Here is a 15,640-nt window from a genome sequence, read left to right as displayed (position 1 = left end):
AGGGTGGGCGCCCTGTGAAACCCAGTGTACCTCGCAGAAAGATTTAACCATGGTAAGTCTACCATTAATCTCCTTTTCTGCAGCAGGGTACACTGTGTTCCACAGGGAATACATCTGGGATCAGAGCCGGCCCTAACCGATATGATGCCCTAGGCAAGATTTTGGCTGGTGCCCCCTAGCACCACCGCTGGTTCCGCCTCTGACCTTGCACCTCTTTCCCAGCACCATCACCCCTCACCCATAGCGGTCCTTATTTTGGTGTTTGTACCCCCTATATTTTAAATAGGAATAGTTCGCACATTTGGCGCACAGCCCAAAAAGGGGTGTGTTTTTGCTGGCAAGGGGCATGGCCACACAATAGTAACCCCAATTCCAATAGCGCCACACAGTACTGCAACTTTATTCACAATTGATCATGCAATAGTGTCCATAATTCATATTACATCCTACAGTAGTATTACTTTACCTTATAAACATTACTCCTCACAGTAGAGCCCCTTATTCACATGACATCACACTGAATTGCTCCTTATTCACATTACACCAAACCCTATTGCTCTTTATTCATATTAGACGACACAGTAGAGCGTTTATATATGCAACGCCACATAGTAGAGCAGCTTATACACATAATGCCATACATTAGTAATGCATTTATACACATAATTCCACACAGTAATGCCCCTTGCACATTATTGTCCTTATAAACATAATGCACCTTACACATTATGACAACCTTTATTAATGCCCTTTTACACATAATGTCCCTTACATATATGCCACACATTATTAATGACCTTATACACATAATGACACACATAGGGGTAAATTAACTAAGGTGGGAGATTTTTAGAACTGGTGATGTTGCCCATAGCAACCAATCAGATTATATCTATTATCTGCTAGAAGCAGCTAGATAAATGATAAGTAGAATCTGATTGGTTGCCATGGGCAACATCACCAGTTCTTAAAATCTCCCAATTTAGTAAATTTACCCCATAGTGCCCCCTACACATTTGCTGCACATTATTAGTGCCCCTATACACATAATGACACACATACAGTAGTACCCTGTTACACATATGCCGCACATTATTAATGCCCTTATACACATAATGACACACGTAGTGCCCCTTACACATGTTGCACATTATTAATGCATTTTTACATGACACACATAATGCTCCTTACACATATTCCGAACACTACTGCACAACAAACCCACTCACATGCACACAGCACTCACACTACCACTAACACTGTGATCTCTGCCTCTGCTTGGATACAGATGTGTCCTCATAAATCTTGCCTCAATGCTAACGTCGGGCACCATTTTTTATGAAAATGCATCTTATTTGCATTGCTATGTGGCTAGGATGCACAAGCAGATTCTGCTGATTAAAATGATATGCAGCATGACAGGGACGTGCAGTCAGGGGAGGCAGTGCCTCCCCGGTCATAATCATTAAAATAATAAAAAGATATTTATATCACAGATTCTGTGATAAATATCTTATTTTATTATTCTAATAATTTCCCCCCTGTTACTATGGCTGCATTGAGGGTGGGAGGCAGCGGGAGAGGTGCCTCCCGCTGCTAACACCAAAAGTCCGAGCAGCGGGGGGCGGGCAGGGGGCAGGGAGCAGCAATGGGCTAGGAAAGCCCATTGAAAATGTATAGGGAAGCGGCACCTATACTCGTGCCTCAATGATAGGGGCGTACATTCAGCCCCGATGAATGCACGCCCCTGTCAGTCCCCCAGATCTGATTGGCCCAGAGGATCCACTGGATCCGCTGGCCAGCGGCAGGGGCGGATTGGGACGCTGGGACGCCGGATCAGTTTACGGTTTGCCGATCCCGACTTCCCCGCAAGGTTGGTTCTAACTGTCCCCTCAGTGGCCTTCACTCACCCGTGTCTGGCCGGCTTCCGCGATCGGGCAGCGTTGGGAGCAGTGCCGGCCCGACACATACGCGCCGCTCCGAGATTCAGTGACCCGGACCAGATCAGCTCACTGCAGTGCCTCCTGCCACTGGGGAGCTGTGTAAGTACGTCCCCGTCCGCGATGGTCTGTCAGCAGGGAGGGAGAGATCCTCCCGGCTTCCCGCTCGAAGCTGCTCCCGCACTGCCAGAAGGCTGTCAGCCCTGCACAGTGGCGCTGTCTGTTTGCTGCTGTCACACGGGGGAACACTGTGCAGGGCTGACAGCCTCCTACCTACATTTGTGTTCAAGTTTTTTTTATCAGGCTGATCGCGGAAGTTTGCTCCAATTTTACTTTATTTAATTGAAGATGAAAGAAATGTCTGGTGCTCACAGATTAATAAGATGCAATCCTGCCTTTTCTATGTGCTCTAGACTTGATTTGTATCCTCTAAACTGCTTTGCTAGGACCTCTACAGAATTCACTGAGAGATCTGTATCTCCTACAGATTACAAACTGTCTTCATGACTTTACAACAAATAACGAAAGTAATTGGCAGTAATTTCCATTCCTGGTACAAAACTTTTAGTTTTTTGTTTAATGTGAGAAATCTTTAAAAAAAAAAAACTATAAAATATGCATATACAGTATATCACTAATACAGAAAATACGTTTTGAAGCCACAATTATATTATGAAACAATACAGTGCAATAAAATACTCATCATTTATTTAAATAGATTCATTTTGTTTCATACGAATCGTGACTGCTTAGCCTGGGGGCCCGGTCAAGTCAGCAGTTTCTACTGTGCAAAGTAGTGAAATAACGGCAAGTACAGGACGGCATTGCGCAAAATAATTCTGATAGCTTCTACATTAGTATACAGTTAGCTGTGTTGTGTTTTCTACTTGTGGACAGGATGGAAATCATTTATTAAAGTACAAATATTTACACTTAGAGCGCAGTTGACATTTCGTGGTGTCATATGGCTATTTTTGTGTGGCTGCCCCCCATTCATATGATAATTGGATTTTCATGTAAAGCTAGCAGCAGGGGGAAAGTTGTGATCAAAGGTTGGCATTTTATGGGGGAAAGGGGGGGGGGGGGGGGGAAGAGAAGGTGCCCCAGTGCCTCACCAGTCAGTGCCCTCACCACACGTCACTGCAGCATGCCTAGATATTGTGTGAGACTGTGGCTGTATCTGCATAAGAAATGCTACACACAGATTATAGGCATGCCGCATATCATTTTAATCAGCAGAAGCTGCTGATGCCCCTAGGCATATCAAATGCCCTAGGCAATTGCCTAGTTTGCCTATGCCTATGGCCGGCTCTGTCTGGGATGTCCTAAAGCAGTTCCTCATGAGAGGGGGCGCACATTAGCGGGTATGAGAACCCGGCGTCCAAAGGAAGCATCTTGGGAAGCGGAAGTATCAAAGGCATAGAACCTAATGAACGTGTTCACTGAGGACCACGTAGCCACCTTGCACAATTGTTCTGCGGACGCGCCACGGCGGGCCGCCCAATAAGCTCCAACAGACCTTAATAGCAGCAGGAGCCCGGAGCCCAGCCTGCCCATAAGCTTGTGCAATCACCATTCTAATCCATCTGGCCAAAGTTTGCTTATTTGCATGCCATCCACGTTTGTGGAAACCAAAAAGTACAAAAAAGGTATCTGACCTCCTGATAGAGGCAGTCCTCTCCACATAAACACAGAGCCCTTACCACATCCAAAGACCGCTCTTTGGAGGACAAGTCAGAAGAGATAAAGGCCGGAACCACAATCTCTTGGTTAAGGTGAAAAGATGACACCATCTTAAGTAAATACCCGGGACGAGTTCGGAGAACTGTGCGGTCACAATGAAATATCAAAAAAGGGTGGACGACAGGACAAAGTGCCTAAGTCTGATACCCTTCTGGCAGAGGCAATAGCCAATAAGAAAAGGACCTTTAAGGTCCACTGACTCAAGAGGTTCAAATGGAGACTCTTGCAGGGCATTCAGGACAACAGACAGATCTCATGGAGCCACACGATGGACATAGGGAGGCTGAATCCGCAGTACGCACTGAGTGAATGTTTGAACGTAAGGAATAGACGCAATTTTTCTCTGAAACCACACCGACAAGGCAGAAATGTGAACCTTGAGGGAGGCCAGACGAAGTCCTAAATCCAAGCCTTGTTGCAAAAAAGCCAGAAGTCTGGAAGTACTAAACTTGTAAGCATCGTAATTCTTAGCAGCACACCAGGTGAAGTAAGAATTCCATACCTTAAAATAAATCCGTGCGAAAGCCGGTTTGCGGTCCTTTAGAATAGTTTGGATAACCGCCTCGGAAAATACTTTGGCCCTCAGGAATGAAGCGTCAAGAGCCACACCGTCAAAGCCAGTCTGGACAGGTCCGGGTAGACACAAGGGCCCTGAACGAGAAGGTCTGGGCGTTGAGTAAGTAGTAGAGGACGTTCTATCAATAAACCCTGCGGGTCTTAGAACCAATGCCGTCTGGCCACGCTGGAGCGACTAAAAGTAGTGTTCCTGGAGGGAACACGTAGGGCAGCCGAAAGTTCCATGGAATTGCCAGCGCGTCCACGAACGCTGCTTGAGGATCCCTTGTTCTTGATCCGAAGACAGGAACTTTGTGATTGTGTCAAGACGCCATCAGTTCTACATCTGGTAGCCCACACTTGTCCACTAAAGACTTCTGAATGAAGACACCACTCTCAGGCGTGTACGTCCTGATGACTGAGGAAGTCCGCTTCCCAGTTGAGGACCCCCGGAATGAACACAGCCGATATTGCTGGCAGATGGCGTTCTACCCAACAAAGGATTTGACACTTCCATCATTGCCATGCGGCTTCGAGTGCCACCTTGATGATTTATGTAAGCCACTGTGAAAGAGACTGCATACCTGTGAGAGACGACTTCTCGCACCCATGCGTCTGAAGTGGTCTTTAACCAGACCTGGGTGAATTACAGAAGTCAGCCTCCCACCCTGGGATCCCCCAGGGAAAGGCCCGCCTCGTCATGCAGCAGGCTGATGGGCAGCCCAGGATTGTTTTGCTTTGGGCTTAGTGTTTTTGGGAGTACAAGCTTGTCTCTGGTAAGCAAGACCTTTTGGTTTCCCTTGAGGTCGAAAGAAACGAAAATATACATTATGGTAAGAACTTACTGTTGATAACGGTATTTCCCCTAAGTCCACAGGAAAACATTGGGATATGATGAAGTGACAGCGAATTTGCACCAATCGGTCAAAGCTTTTCGGCTTCCCAGCATGCAACGGGCCCGTCCATAAATCCCTGCCTCCTAGCTCAGGCAAATCAGTTGAATTCCAAAGCTCAAGACAGGAGCATCATAGATAGCCCCAATCAGGCGAGAAAAACACCCCCCCCCCCCCCCCCCATTCCGTAAAAGAAGGAAGAGGTTAGTGCGTAAAAGGATCCTCAAATCAGGTGCGTCAGGGTGGGATCCCTGTGGACTTAGGAGAAATTTACATATCTGTTCTCCTGAAGCACCACGTTGTGCTGCTCATGATGGACCTAACTTACGAGTAGAGTGAGCAGAGACATTAGCCGGAACAGGGAGACCATCTTGAGAATTATTGATTTATGGAATCATATTTATGAATATTAATATTCAATATAACATATATGGTTATTAATATATGGATATATTTAAATTAATATGCGTTATCATATATATCTGCAAATATATGTCAGGCTTACAAATTAATTGGCTGATAAATATATGCAGTCCTTATATATATATGACTTATGAAATTATGAAGTTAAGATTCCTTAAAGAGAGTTCAAGCTTGAATATTACCGCTCTTTTTATATGATTCTTTATTTACAGGCAGATCAAATCGTACAGAATAAGATATACACAGTAGTGATATATATACTAATTATAATTATATTAAGCTATGCTATGTTTCCTTCGTTACATAACATAAAACAACATGACATAAGTAAGTTTCACAAACAGTTTCAATTATTATCATATTTATACTTGCAAGTTAAAGATTGCCATCCCAAGAATCATTCCTTCTGCATGTTCTCCATGACTTCTCCTCCTGACTGACTTCCTTCCTTCTCCTTCTTCTTCTTCTCCCTCTCCCTCTTCCTTCTAACTACAAGTCTGGTCCTTTTATCTCATATTTTACCAATTCAAACTATCATATTCTCATAGTTTCCAATGGAATAGGTAATTATAGGTTTGTCAGATTCCAAGGTGTAATAAAACAAACATTGAACTGGGCTGTCGTGTCCTGTTCACGGAGGCATGGTGTCATAAAAGTGTGGTGTCCACACTGCCTTAAGCAAGTATAGTATTGTAAAATCTGGAATGTCTTTTCATCCAAAGTTCTGTTGTATTGACAAGTTTTCCTGGGGTCGGTTACACAATGTTTTATCAATGGATGTGATCTCTTTTCATAGTAGTTAATTTATACTCCCTAGCTTTTAACCTTCACTGGACAATAGACAAACCAGTAAATTCTGATCTACTGTAAGCACACCTGTGAATTCCAATGACCAACAGAGCTCTGTCACATACCTATTATCATTTATGGCCTAATACCTTTTCTCTACAATGACTCTTGATCTTACTGTAACCTCTCTGGCCTTATTTATGACTAGAGCAGAATAAACCTGTTCCCTACACTATTTTTTACCATCTTGCAGTAAAACAAAAATATACAGTATATCTATATAAACACATACACAAACCTAATTTCTTAAATCAGCTAAACATTACCTCATACATTCAAACTTATTTCATATCTATTCCTTACTATATATATCCACTATACTGTCCACTATGGTAACATCGCCTATTTATAATGAATTATATTTTGATTCAGACAACATCTATTGCCCTAATATTAGACTAAGTGCAGACAATTACCTATAAGGCAACAGTCGCCCCCTTGTGGCCATGAGAAATTATTTTGATTGGCCACACATTAAACTAGCGTAATTGCTTCCAAATACATTTCAAAATATTCCTTCAAACATAACTTTCGTTGTAACCATAATATATACCATAAGTGTAATAATAATAACTATTGTGATTTAAAAAAAAAAAAATCTCTAAAAATTCTTAGCTTACCTAACCTTATTCTACTTTTTAACTAAAGCAGACAAGACTGAGGTTTTTATTCAGTATTCATGAGGAAAACTAATTTCTACAGACATTTGGAATACCATAGCCCAATTGTAGACCTTTTTTTCTGTATCTGGATCAGTACGTTTGGACATTGTTGCTGTTCTTGGCTGTAGCAATTTACTGGGATAAGACTGTCATCTGCGTGGTTTGCTTGCAATTGGAGACGCCTTGCGTTTGCTTGCCATTTCGCTGTTTGAGGCAGAGGGCTGTGTACGTCGAGTGCTGTGTCTTGAACATTCAGTACTTGTGACGACCCTCAGTAATGGTCTTTAGCCTTGTGCGTCCTTTAAATGTTTTTCCAATGCCGCAGTTGTGACAAGTGTCCATATTGCTTTTGCACAAACAGGTTGCGATTTTGAATAGAACAGGCATATATGAAACAGTCTTTTTTTTTTTTTTTCCTCTTTCTTTCTTTCTTTCTTTCCTTGCTTGTTAATAGTAGGTCTTAATTGTCTTCGGGCAATAGTACCACAAATGGCTGTGAGTAGTACACCTACTCTGTTTACTGTATTTCCTCACTGAATAAATTACCATGCAGTCTTAAATCTCCTTATTCTACCTTGTACCTATTTATACATCTCAATCTTACATAACCTTATACCAGTTTAACCCATATAAAGGCGTTTTCTATCCTACCTATATTTTGACTAATAATTATTTAAAATGCTTTTGATGTGTATATAGTAACATCCTATCAATACAATAAATGAATACAATTTTGCTTCAAACAGATATTAAATATCTTTTAGGAATGGCTTTGACTAAATCTAATTCCATCCAGTATTATTTTATATGCAGCCATGTGCATATACAGTTGACCCTGTTACGCTACAAATAATTCCCTTTGACTTGTTACAGTCTTTATTAAGAGAATTATTCATCCCACTTAATAATCTTGTCCCAATTTGTTAAAACGTGGTATACCATCCTGTATTAGATATTTAATTACTTTTGAAGCTTTTACGAAGGAAGCATAGGTAGTATCTACTGTGTAATATAAAAAAAACCATAAAATATTTACAAGGTATATAATACAATGATATCAAATATATATATATATATATATATATATATATATATATATATATCAGACAAATGTTTACATATATATTTGATTAAGGTATATGAAGGGATGAGACAGTTCTGTATAATCACAGTGATGAGAGGTGCTGTACACTGTTGTGGGGGTGTACATGTAGTTTGAAAGACAAGTAATGATTACTTGTGATGAAAGGGTTAATGAAAACCTTCCCCTTTCTTGTGAAACTGGAAAACTCCTTGAGGATTTGTCCATATATCAGTCTTTAGGGATGCTATGTAGATTTTGCTGGATAGCAGCGATGAAAGGGTTAATGAAGACCTTTTCCCTTGTAAATTAGAGTCTTTTTGGAGTCTTGCACCATTCTGTATACAGGTTGCCAGGATTACTATGAATCAAACAAAAAGACATACAATGAATATCACAGATATTTATACAGTGATTTAACATAGCTTGCTATGCATTCTGTCCTATCTGCTGCATGTTATCAGGTACAGAATTTACAAATGTGTCTTTAAAGATTGAATAACAAACAAACAATTGTTTCTGGCCTGTGCCAATCTTTCCTGTCACCTTGTGTGTCAATGGCAGCACAATTATCGCTGCAGATATGATGCAGGTTTAATTTGGAAACTGTGGCTGTTGGAACATCAAAGCAAACAATGGCTACATTGGATCTAACAAGTAAAGGAATGATACTACCGTATTCACTTGTGACCATACTCCCTTGTGATGCAGCCTGGTCCCAGACTGTCTCCAACCATAGCGTTTGCTGCTTGGCATGGCTTCTTGGTCTTGAAGCATCTTGTATTTCCTGAAAAATATTCTTGTGGGGAGAGAAACTTGTTAGACTTTGCCAAATATGTATTGCAGGTCCCAGGGCTTTCTGTCTTTCCACACCTGTAATAAAATGGTTATGGCACCAGGGCATAAAAACATTCTCATCCTGGTGATACTTTTTGTCATTGTTAATTGGTGTGTGGTTTGCAGAATGACACTCTGCATGTGGTCTCTCTGAGAGCATGCAAACATTTGCACCATCACTAGATGTCTCTGAGTGTTGTCTGGGGGTTACAAAAGTTTGGGAACTTTGTTTGTAAACATGCATTCCTGTATTAATTTCATGGATTTTCCCTTTAAACATGTTCCCAGGTGAATACATTTCAGGGTTTTCAACTCTGGTTACCATGGGAGTTTTCACCATGGGGAACATCTCCACCCCTGTGTGCACTGTACTGCAGCTATCAGTGTTTAAATCTGCTGACAATTCACCTTTGCCTAAAGGCATAACAAATTCTTCATTTACATTGGGAACTCTGAGAGTGTATTCAGCAGAATACTCATAATCTGAATTACACTGATCTTCCCCCTTACTAGACACAGTATAGGGGACATCTCCTATTGCTGCTACCTCCTTTACATTAATGTGCTGTCTGATGATAGACACATCCTGCACATTGCTACTTTCTTCCTTTACCAAAGAGGCTGTTCTGCTGGTGGTCTGTGTGACCATAGCAGACTCTGTGTGCTGCACATGGACAATGCTGTCCTGAGTCTCACCTACATCTACAATGTTCTCCCTTGTACTTCCTTTTATCTCCTCCTGAGAGGTCATGACAGTTTGCTTACAATCTGCCAGGCTTTTTGCTTCTGCCCCAAACTTTTTTTGTTTATTTTTCTGTTTAAGGGACTTAAATAATGAATGCATTTTTGCATTAATGGTCAGGCACGCCTTACGAAGACGTGAACCTGATCCTTCTTTACATTTCTGTTTGGCTTCTAAAGCCGCAGTTCTGCGCATTTTTCCTAATGCTGCTGCAACTTTTTGCATATTTAACATTACAATGCTAAATTTATATATTCTTTGTTTTTAGTACTGAAGGTATCCTCTCCTTAAGATTGACCGGTGTCTTAAGGTTAAACTCTAATACCTGGTACATTTATACATTTATTTGGAAATACTCATTTCCACTGTGCACATTTTCTATTCTAGGCCTTTAAATTCTTTAATCTCATTTGTAACCTATTCCACTGTGATCTTGTATTTTGCCAGCAGGCTTACAGCCATTGGTGCTGCTTCCTAATAGATATTATGTTAGTTAAAATAACGTATATTGCACTAACACATTTATCCTAGGTTATACAGAATACAAAATTGACATTACACAATGGTAATAAATTTTCATAGATACATCCCCACCGTGATTCTGCAGATTTGGTAGCCAGCTTATAGCATTTGCTACTCCTCATAAATATTATAAATCAGATAATCAGATTCAGTAATAACAAGTCCAATTCGTGGTCGCCAATATTGATTTATGGAATCATATTTATGAATATTAATATTCAATATAACATATATGGTTATTAATATATGGATATATTTAAATTAATATGCGTTATCATATATATCTGCAAATATATTATGTCAGGCTTACAAATTGGCTGATAAATATATGCAGTCCTTATATATATATATGACTTATGAAATTATGAAGTTAAGATTCCTTAAAGAGAGTTCAAGCTTGAATATTACCGCTCTTTTTATATGATTCTTTATTTACAGGCAGATCAAATCGTACAGAATAAGATATACACAGTAGTGATATATATACTAATTATAATTATATTAAGCTATGCTATGTTTCCTTCGTTACATAACATAAAACAACATGACATAAGTTTCACAAACAGTTTCAATTATTATCATATTTATACTTGCAAGTTAAAGATTGCCATCCCAAGAATCATTCCTTCTGCATGTTCTCCATGACTTCTCCTCCTGACTGACTTCCTTCCTTCTCCTTCTTCTTCTTCTCCCTCTCCCTCTTCCTTCTAACTACAAGTCTGGTCCTTTTATCTCATATTTTACCAATTCAAACTATCATATTCTCATAGTTTCCAATGGAATAGGTAATTATAGGTTTGTCAGATTCCAAGGTGTAATAAAACAAACATTGAACTGGGCTGTCGTGTCCTGTTCACGGAGGCATGGTGTCATAAAAGTGTGGTGTCCACACTGCCTTAAGCAAGTATAGTATTGTAAAATCTGGAATGTCTTTTCATCCAAAGTTCTGTTGTATTGACAAGTTTTCCTGGGGTCGGTTACACAATGTTTTATCAATGGATGTGATCTCTTTTCATAGTAGTTAATTTATACTCCCTAGCTTTTAACCTTCACTGGACAATAGACAAACCAGTAAATTCTGATCTACTGTAAGCACACCTGTGAATTCCAATGACCAACAGAGCTCTGTCACATACCTATTATCATTTATGGCCTAATACCTTTTCTCTACAATGACTCTTGATCTTACTGTAACCTCTCTGGCCTTATTTATGACTAGAGCAGAATAAACCTGTTCCCTACACTATTTTTTATCATCTTGCAGTAAAACACAAATATACAGTATATCTATATAAACACATACACAAACCTAATTTCTTAAATCAGCTAAACATTACCTCATACATTCAAACTTATTTCATATCTATTCCTTACTATATATATCCACTATACTGTCCACTATGGTAACATCGCCTATTTATAATGAATTATATTTTGATTCAGACAACATCTATTGCCCTAATATTAGACTAAGTGCAGACAATTACCTATAAGGCAACAGAATATGCTTCTGAAATAGTCATCCGTAGCCACCGTACCAGTGTCTGCTTATCAGCAGGCCATCCTCTCTTGTGAAATCCGTAGAGAATGAAGAGAGAATCTGTCTTTCTGATGGCACTGGTACGATCCACGTAGAACCTTAAGGCACGGACCACGTCCAGCAATGCATCTCCCACAGAAAGGCCCGGTACCTGGAAAGCCGGGACTACAATTTCTTCTTAAGGTGTAAGTTAGGACACCACCTTGGGAAGATACCCAGATCTAGTTCTGAGAAATGCTTTATCTGGATAAAAAAAAAAAAAAAAAAATCAGAAATGGGGAACAACATGACCATGCCCCTAAATCTGATACTCTTCTAGCTGACACCATGGCCAGTAGAAAGAGAACTTTAGCTGTCAACCATTTGAGATCCACTTTATTAAGTGGTTCAAATGGGGCAACTTGAAGGGCCTTTAGGATTAAATTTAAGTCCCAAGACACTGTAGGAGGAACAAAAAGGAGGTTGAATGGGCAGCATTCCCTGGAAAAAAGGAACCATACAGTCAATGCTGACACTTGCACTCTCAAGGAAGCCACCTTCAAACCTTTATCCATTCCTGCCTGAAGGAATGCTAAGACCCGGGAAACTCTGAAAGACTTGGGGTCCATTTTCGTTCACTGCACCAATGAATATAGGTTTGCCATATTCGGCGATAAATGAGAGTTGAGGAAGGTTTCCTTGCTCTGAGCATTGTTTGAATTACCTGTTGTGAGAATCCTCTTGGCTTCAGGATAGAGGTTTCAAGAGCCACGCCGTCAAAGACAGTCGATCCAGATGTCTGTGACAACAAGGACGCTGCATCAGTAGATCTGGACGTTGAGGGAGCAGGAGTAAAGCATCCATCGACATTCTCTGCAGATTTGTGTAGCAATGCCTTCTGGGCCAAGCCGAAGCTATTAGTATCATGGCACCCTTTACTTGCTTTATCTTTCTCACGACCCTGGAGGTGGAGGAAACACATAAGCCAGGTGAAGGTCCCATCTCACCGACAGGGCATCCACAAATATCACATTGGGATCCTTTGTTCTTGACCCGTATGCGAGAACTTTGTTGTTTTGACGGGACCCTACAAGATCTTTCTCTGGCAACCCCCACTTGCCTACTAGGGTCTGGAAGACCTCCGGGTGTAGAGCCCATTCGCTTGCTTGAATGGCGTGTCGACTGAGAAAATCCGCTTCCCAGTTTAGGACTCCCGGAACGAACACTGCGGAGAAGGCTGGATGATGAAGTTCTGCACACTTTAGTATGTGACTTACCTCCTACATCGCTTTTCAGCTGCGAGTTCCTCCTTGATGGTTAAGGTACGCTACTGCCGTTGCATTTTCCGAGCAGATCTGAACTGGTTTTCCCCGAAGAATGTCCTTTGCCTGAATCAGTGCCATGTATATGGCCCGAAGTACCAATATATTTATTGGTAGGCAACCTTCTTCCTTGGTCCATTGCCCCTGAAAACACAACCTTCCCAACACTGCTCCCCAGCCCTGGAGACTGGCATCTGTTGTCAGAATTTCCTATTCTGATATCCAAAAGGGTCTCCCCTTATCTAGATGGGATGTCTGTAGCCACCAGGCTAACGACCTTCTTACTTCTATCGTACGAACCATAGTCTGTGTTATCTGATGCAACCCATTCCATTTGGCAAGAATCAGATCGAACGTTGACACCATCAATCCCATCACAGGCTTTGCTGCGTGAATGGATACCTTTTGACCGTGTAGCAAGTCCTGAATCCTTGCCTGAACCTTGGATATCTTGTTCAGTGGTAACATTACTCTCTGAAGACTGTACAGCCCCCAAGTGAGTCATCTGCTGTGACGAAACCAGAGATTTGCCCAATTTATGAGCCACCCTGTGCCTTTGCAGACGTTATTGTCTGCTGCAGATGACATAGGAGCAATTCCTACGACTGTGCCAGGATTAAAAGATCGTCGAGGTATGGAAAAATTCTTATCCCCTGCTGGCGGAGATAAGCTACCATTACCACCATAATCTTGGTGAATACTCTGGGGGCTGTGGCTAACCCAAAAGGTAGGGCCTGGAACTGAAAATGCTGCTGGAGAATAGCGAACCTGAGAAAGCACTGATGGGACAGTGCTATAGGAACATGTAGGTAAGCATCCTGTATATCCAGGGATACCATATAATCCCCCGGCTCCATGGCCAAAATGATGGAATGTTAAAAAGTTTCCATATGAAACCGGAGGTACCCAAATGTACTTGTTCAGCACTTTGAGATTGAGAATGGGCCGAAATGACCCATTTGGTTTCTGAACTAGAAACAGGTTGGAGTAAAAACCCTGTCCTCATTGCGCAGGAGGAACTGGAATGACTACTCCTGACTGAAGCAATTTCTGAACTGCCTCTTGCAAAGCCCTGGCCTTAGTCTCTACCAGAGACGGGCTGGTACAAAAAAAACCTTTGAGGAATGTGCTTCTTGAAGCCAAAAGCATAACCTAGAGATACCGCTTTCTGCACCCAGGCATCTGTTGTAAACTGCTGCCAGATCTGTGCAAACTGAAGAAGTCGGCCCCCCCACCCTGGGATCCCCCAGGTGGAGGCCCGCACCATCAGGCTAATGGCTTATTATCTGTTTTACCACCCGGTCCTCTGGTAGCCCAATGCTTTTTAGTCTTACCAGACTTGCTGTATTGGGAATGCCTGACATCACTTTTTCCTTTAGCTTTCCTTCAGACAGAAAGGTCCGAAAAGCTGGAACTTTAAGTTTGAAATTGTATGTGGAAGGAAACTTTACCTTCTTGGAGTCTGCTTCTGCCTCCAAAATATCCATCAATTCTTTACCAAAAAGAATATCTCCAGAAAAAGGCAAAGATTCCAAAACGTTCTTAGGTTCTGAAGCAGCTTTCCACTCTCCTACCCGTGACATCATTTAATGATGTTGAAGGCAAAGGTAAATGTAGATTTTCGCAATAATCGAATCACATGCGTATCTACTTTAGGAGCCAGCTCCTTTTTTAAACAATCCACAGCAGGAAGAGGATAACTGGAATTCTATTTCTTAGGAATTCTAAACTTCTTATTGGGCGTAGCCCAAGCCTCTTCCATGATATCTGTCAGCTGATCTTAGCTGGAAACTCAATCTTAACTGTTTTGGAACGTTTAAACACAGGTGCCTTGGTTTTTAACACAGGCTCTGCTGAATCTTTTAAGGAAAGAATGGCTTTCATTGCTTTAATTAACTCAGCTATATACACTGAGCTGAGACCTACCTCTTCCTCTGCCGTAGCAGAGTTTATTGAACTTTCATCCTCTGATGAATCCTCATCTGAAACATGTGTAGCCTGTGAGGATGAAGATTAAATTACCACTGGCTTATCAGCCTGTTTCTTTTGAGAGGCTGCTGCTGGAAGTGATAAACCATAGGTGGGAAGCTGCATGTAACCTATCCCTGGTACAGGAGTTGGGAGGAATTATCCATTCAGCTATATTGGATAATGTCTGTACAAACAAAGCCCAAGGTGGATCAACCTGCACCTGAATCTGCCTTGTATTTTTTTTAAGAGACCCTGGTGAAAAATAAAAATTTGCACACAAACCATCCTAAACCAGATCCTGAGAGGTTAACACAGCTTTGCAAGACAAACATGATATGAGTGTTGTTGTTGTTGTTGCTGCTGTGAGTGTATCTTCCTTACCTTTGCCGCTCTTAGACATGATAAATAATCAACACTTCCACAGTGTACTACACAATTTGTGACTAATCACTTTAAGCTTTTTAAAATTACCTACAATCCGGCCCTACCCATGCACCAGTATTGAGGATCGGAACAGGAAAAACTGACAGAATATATAGTAAAGTCAGCAATCACACTAGTAGTCAGTAACGTTATACATT

At 41.3% G+C, this 15,640-nt stretch overlaps 1 protein-coding gene across 1 annotated transcript in view; it reads right to left on the bottom strand.

Moving 5' to 3' along the window:
- The window catches only part of POLR3E (RNA polymerase III subunit E), a 261,241-nt gene that overhangs the window by 162,618 nt on the left and 82,983 nt on the right, over positions 1-15,640 (bottom strand). The gene's annotated exons all lie outside the window — the stretch shown is intronic.

This window comes from Pseudophryne corroboree, chromosome 7 (genome assembly GCF_028390025.1).
Source record: "Pseudophryne corroboree isolate aPseCor3 chromosome 7, aPseCor3.hap2, whole genome shotgun sequence".
Classification (NCBI taxonomy): domain Eukaryota; kingdom Metazoa; phylum Chordata; class Amphibia; order Anura; family Myobatrachidae; genus Pseudophryne; species Pseudophryne corroboree.
This window is presented reverse-complemented; position numbering and strand designations above follow the sequence as displayed.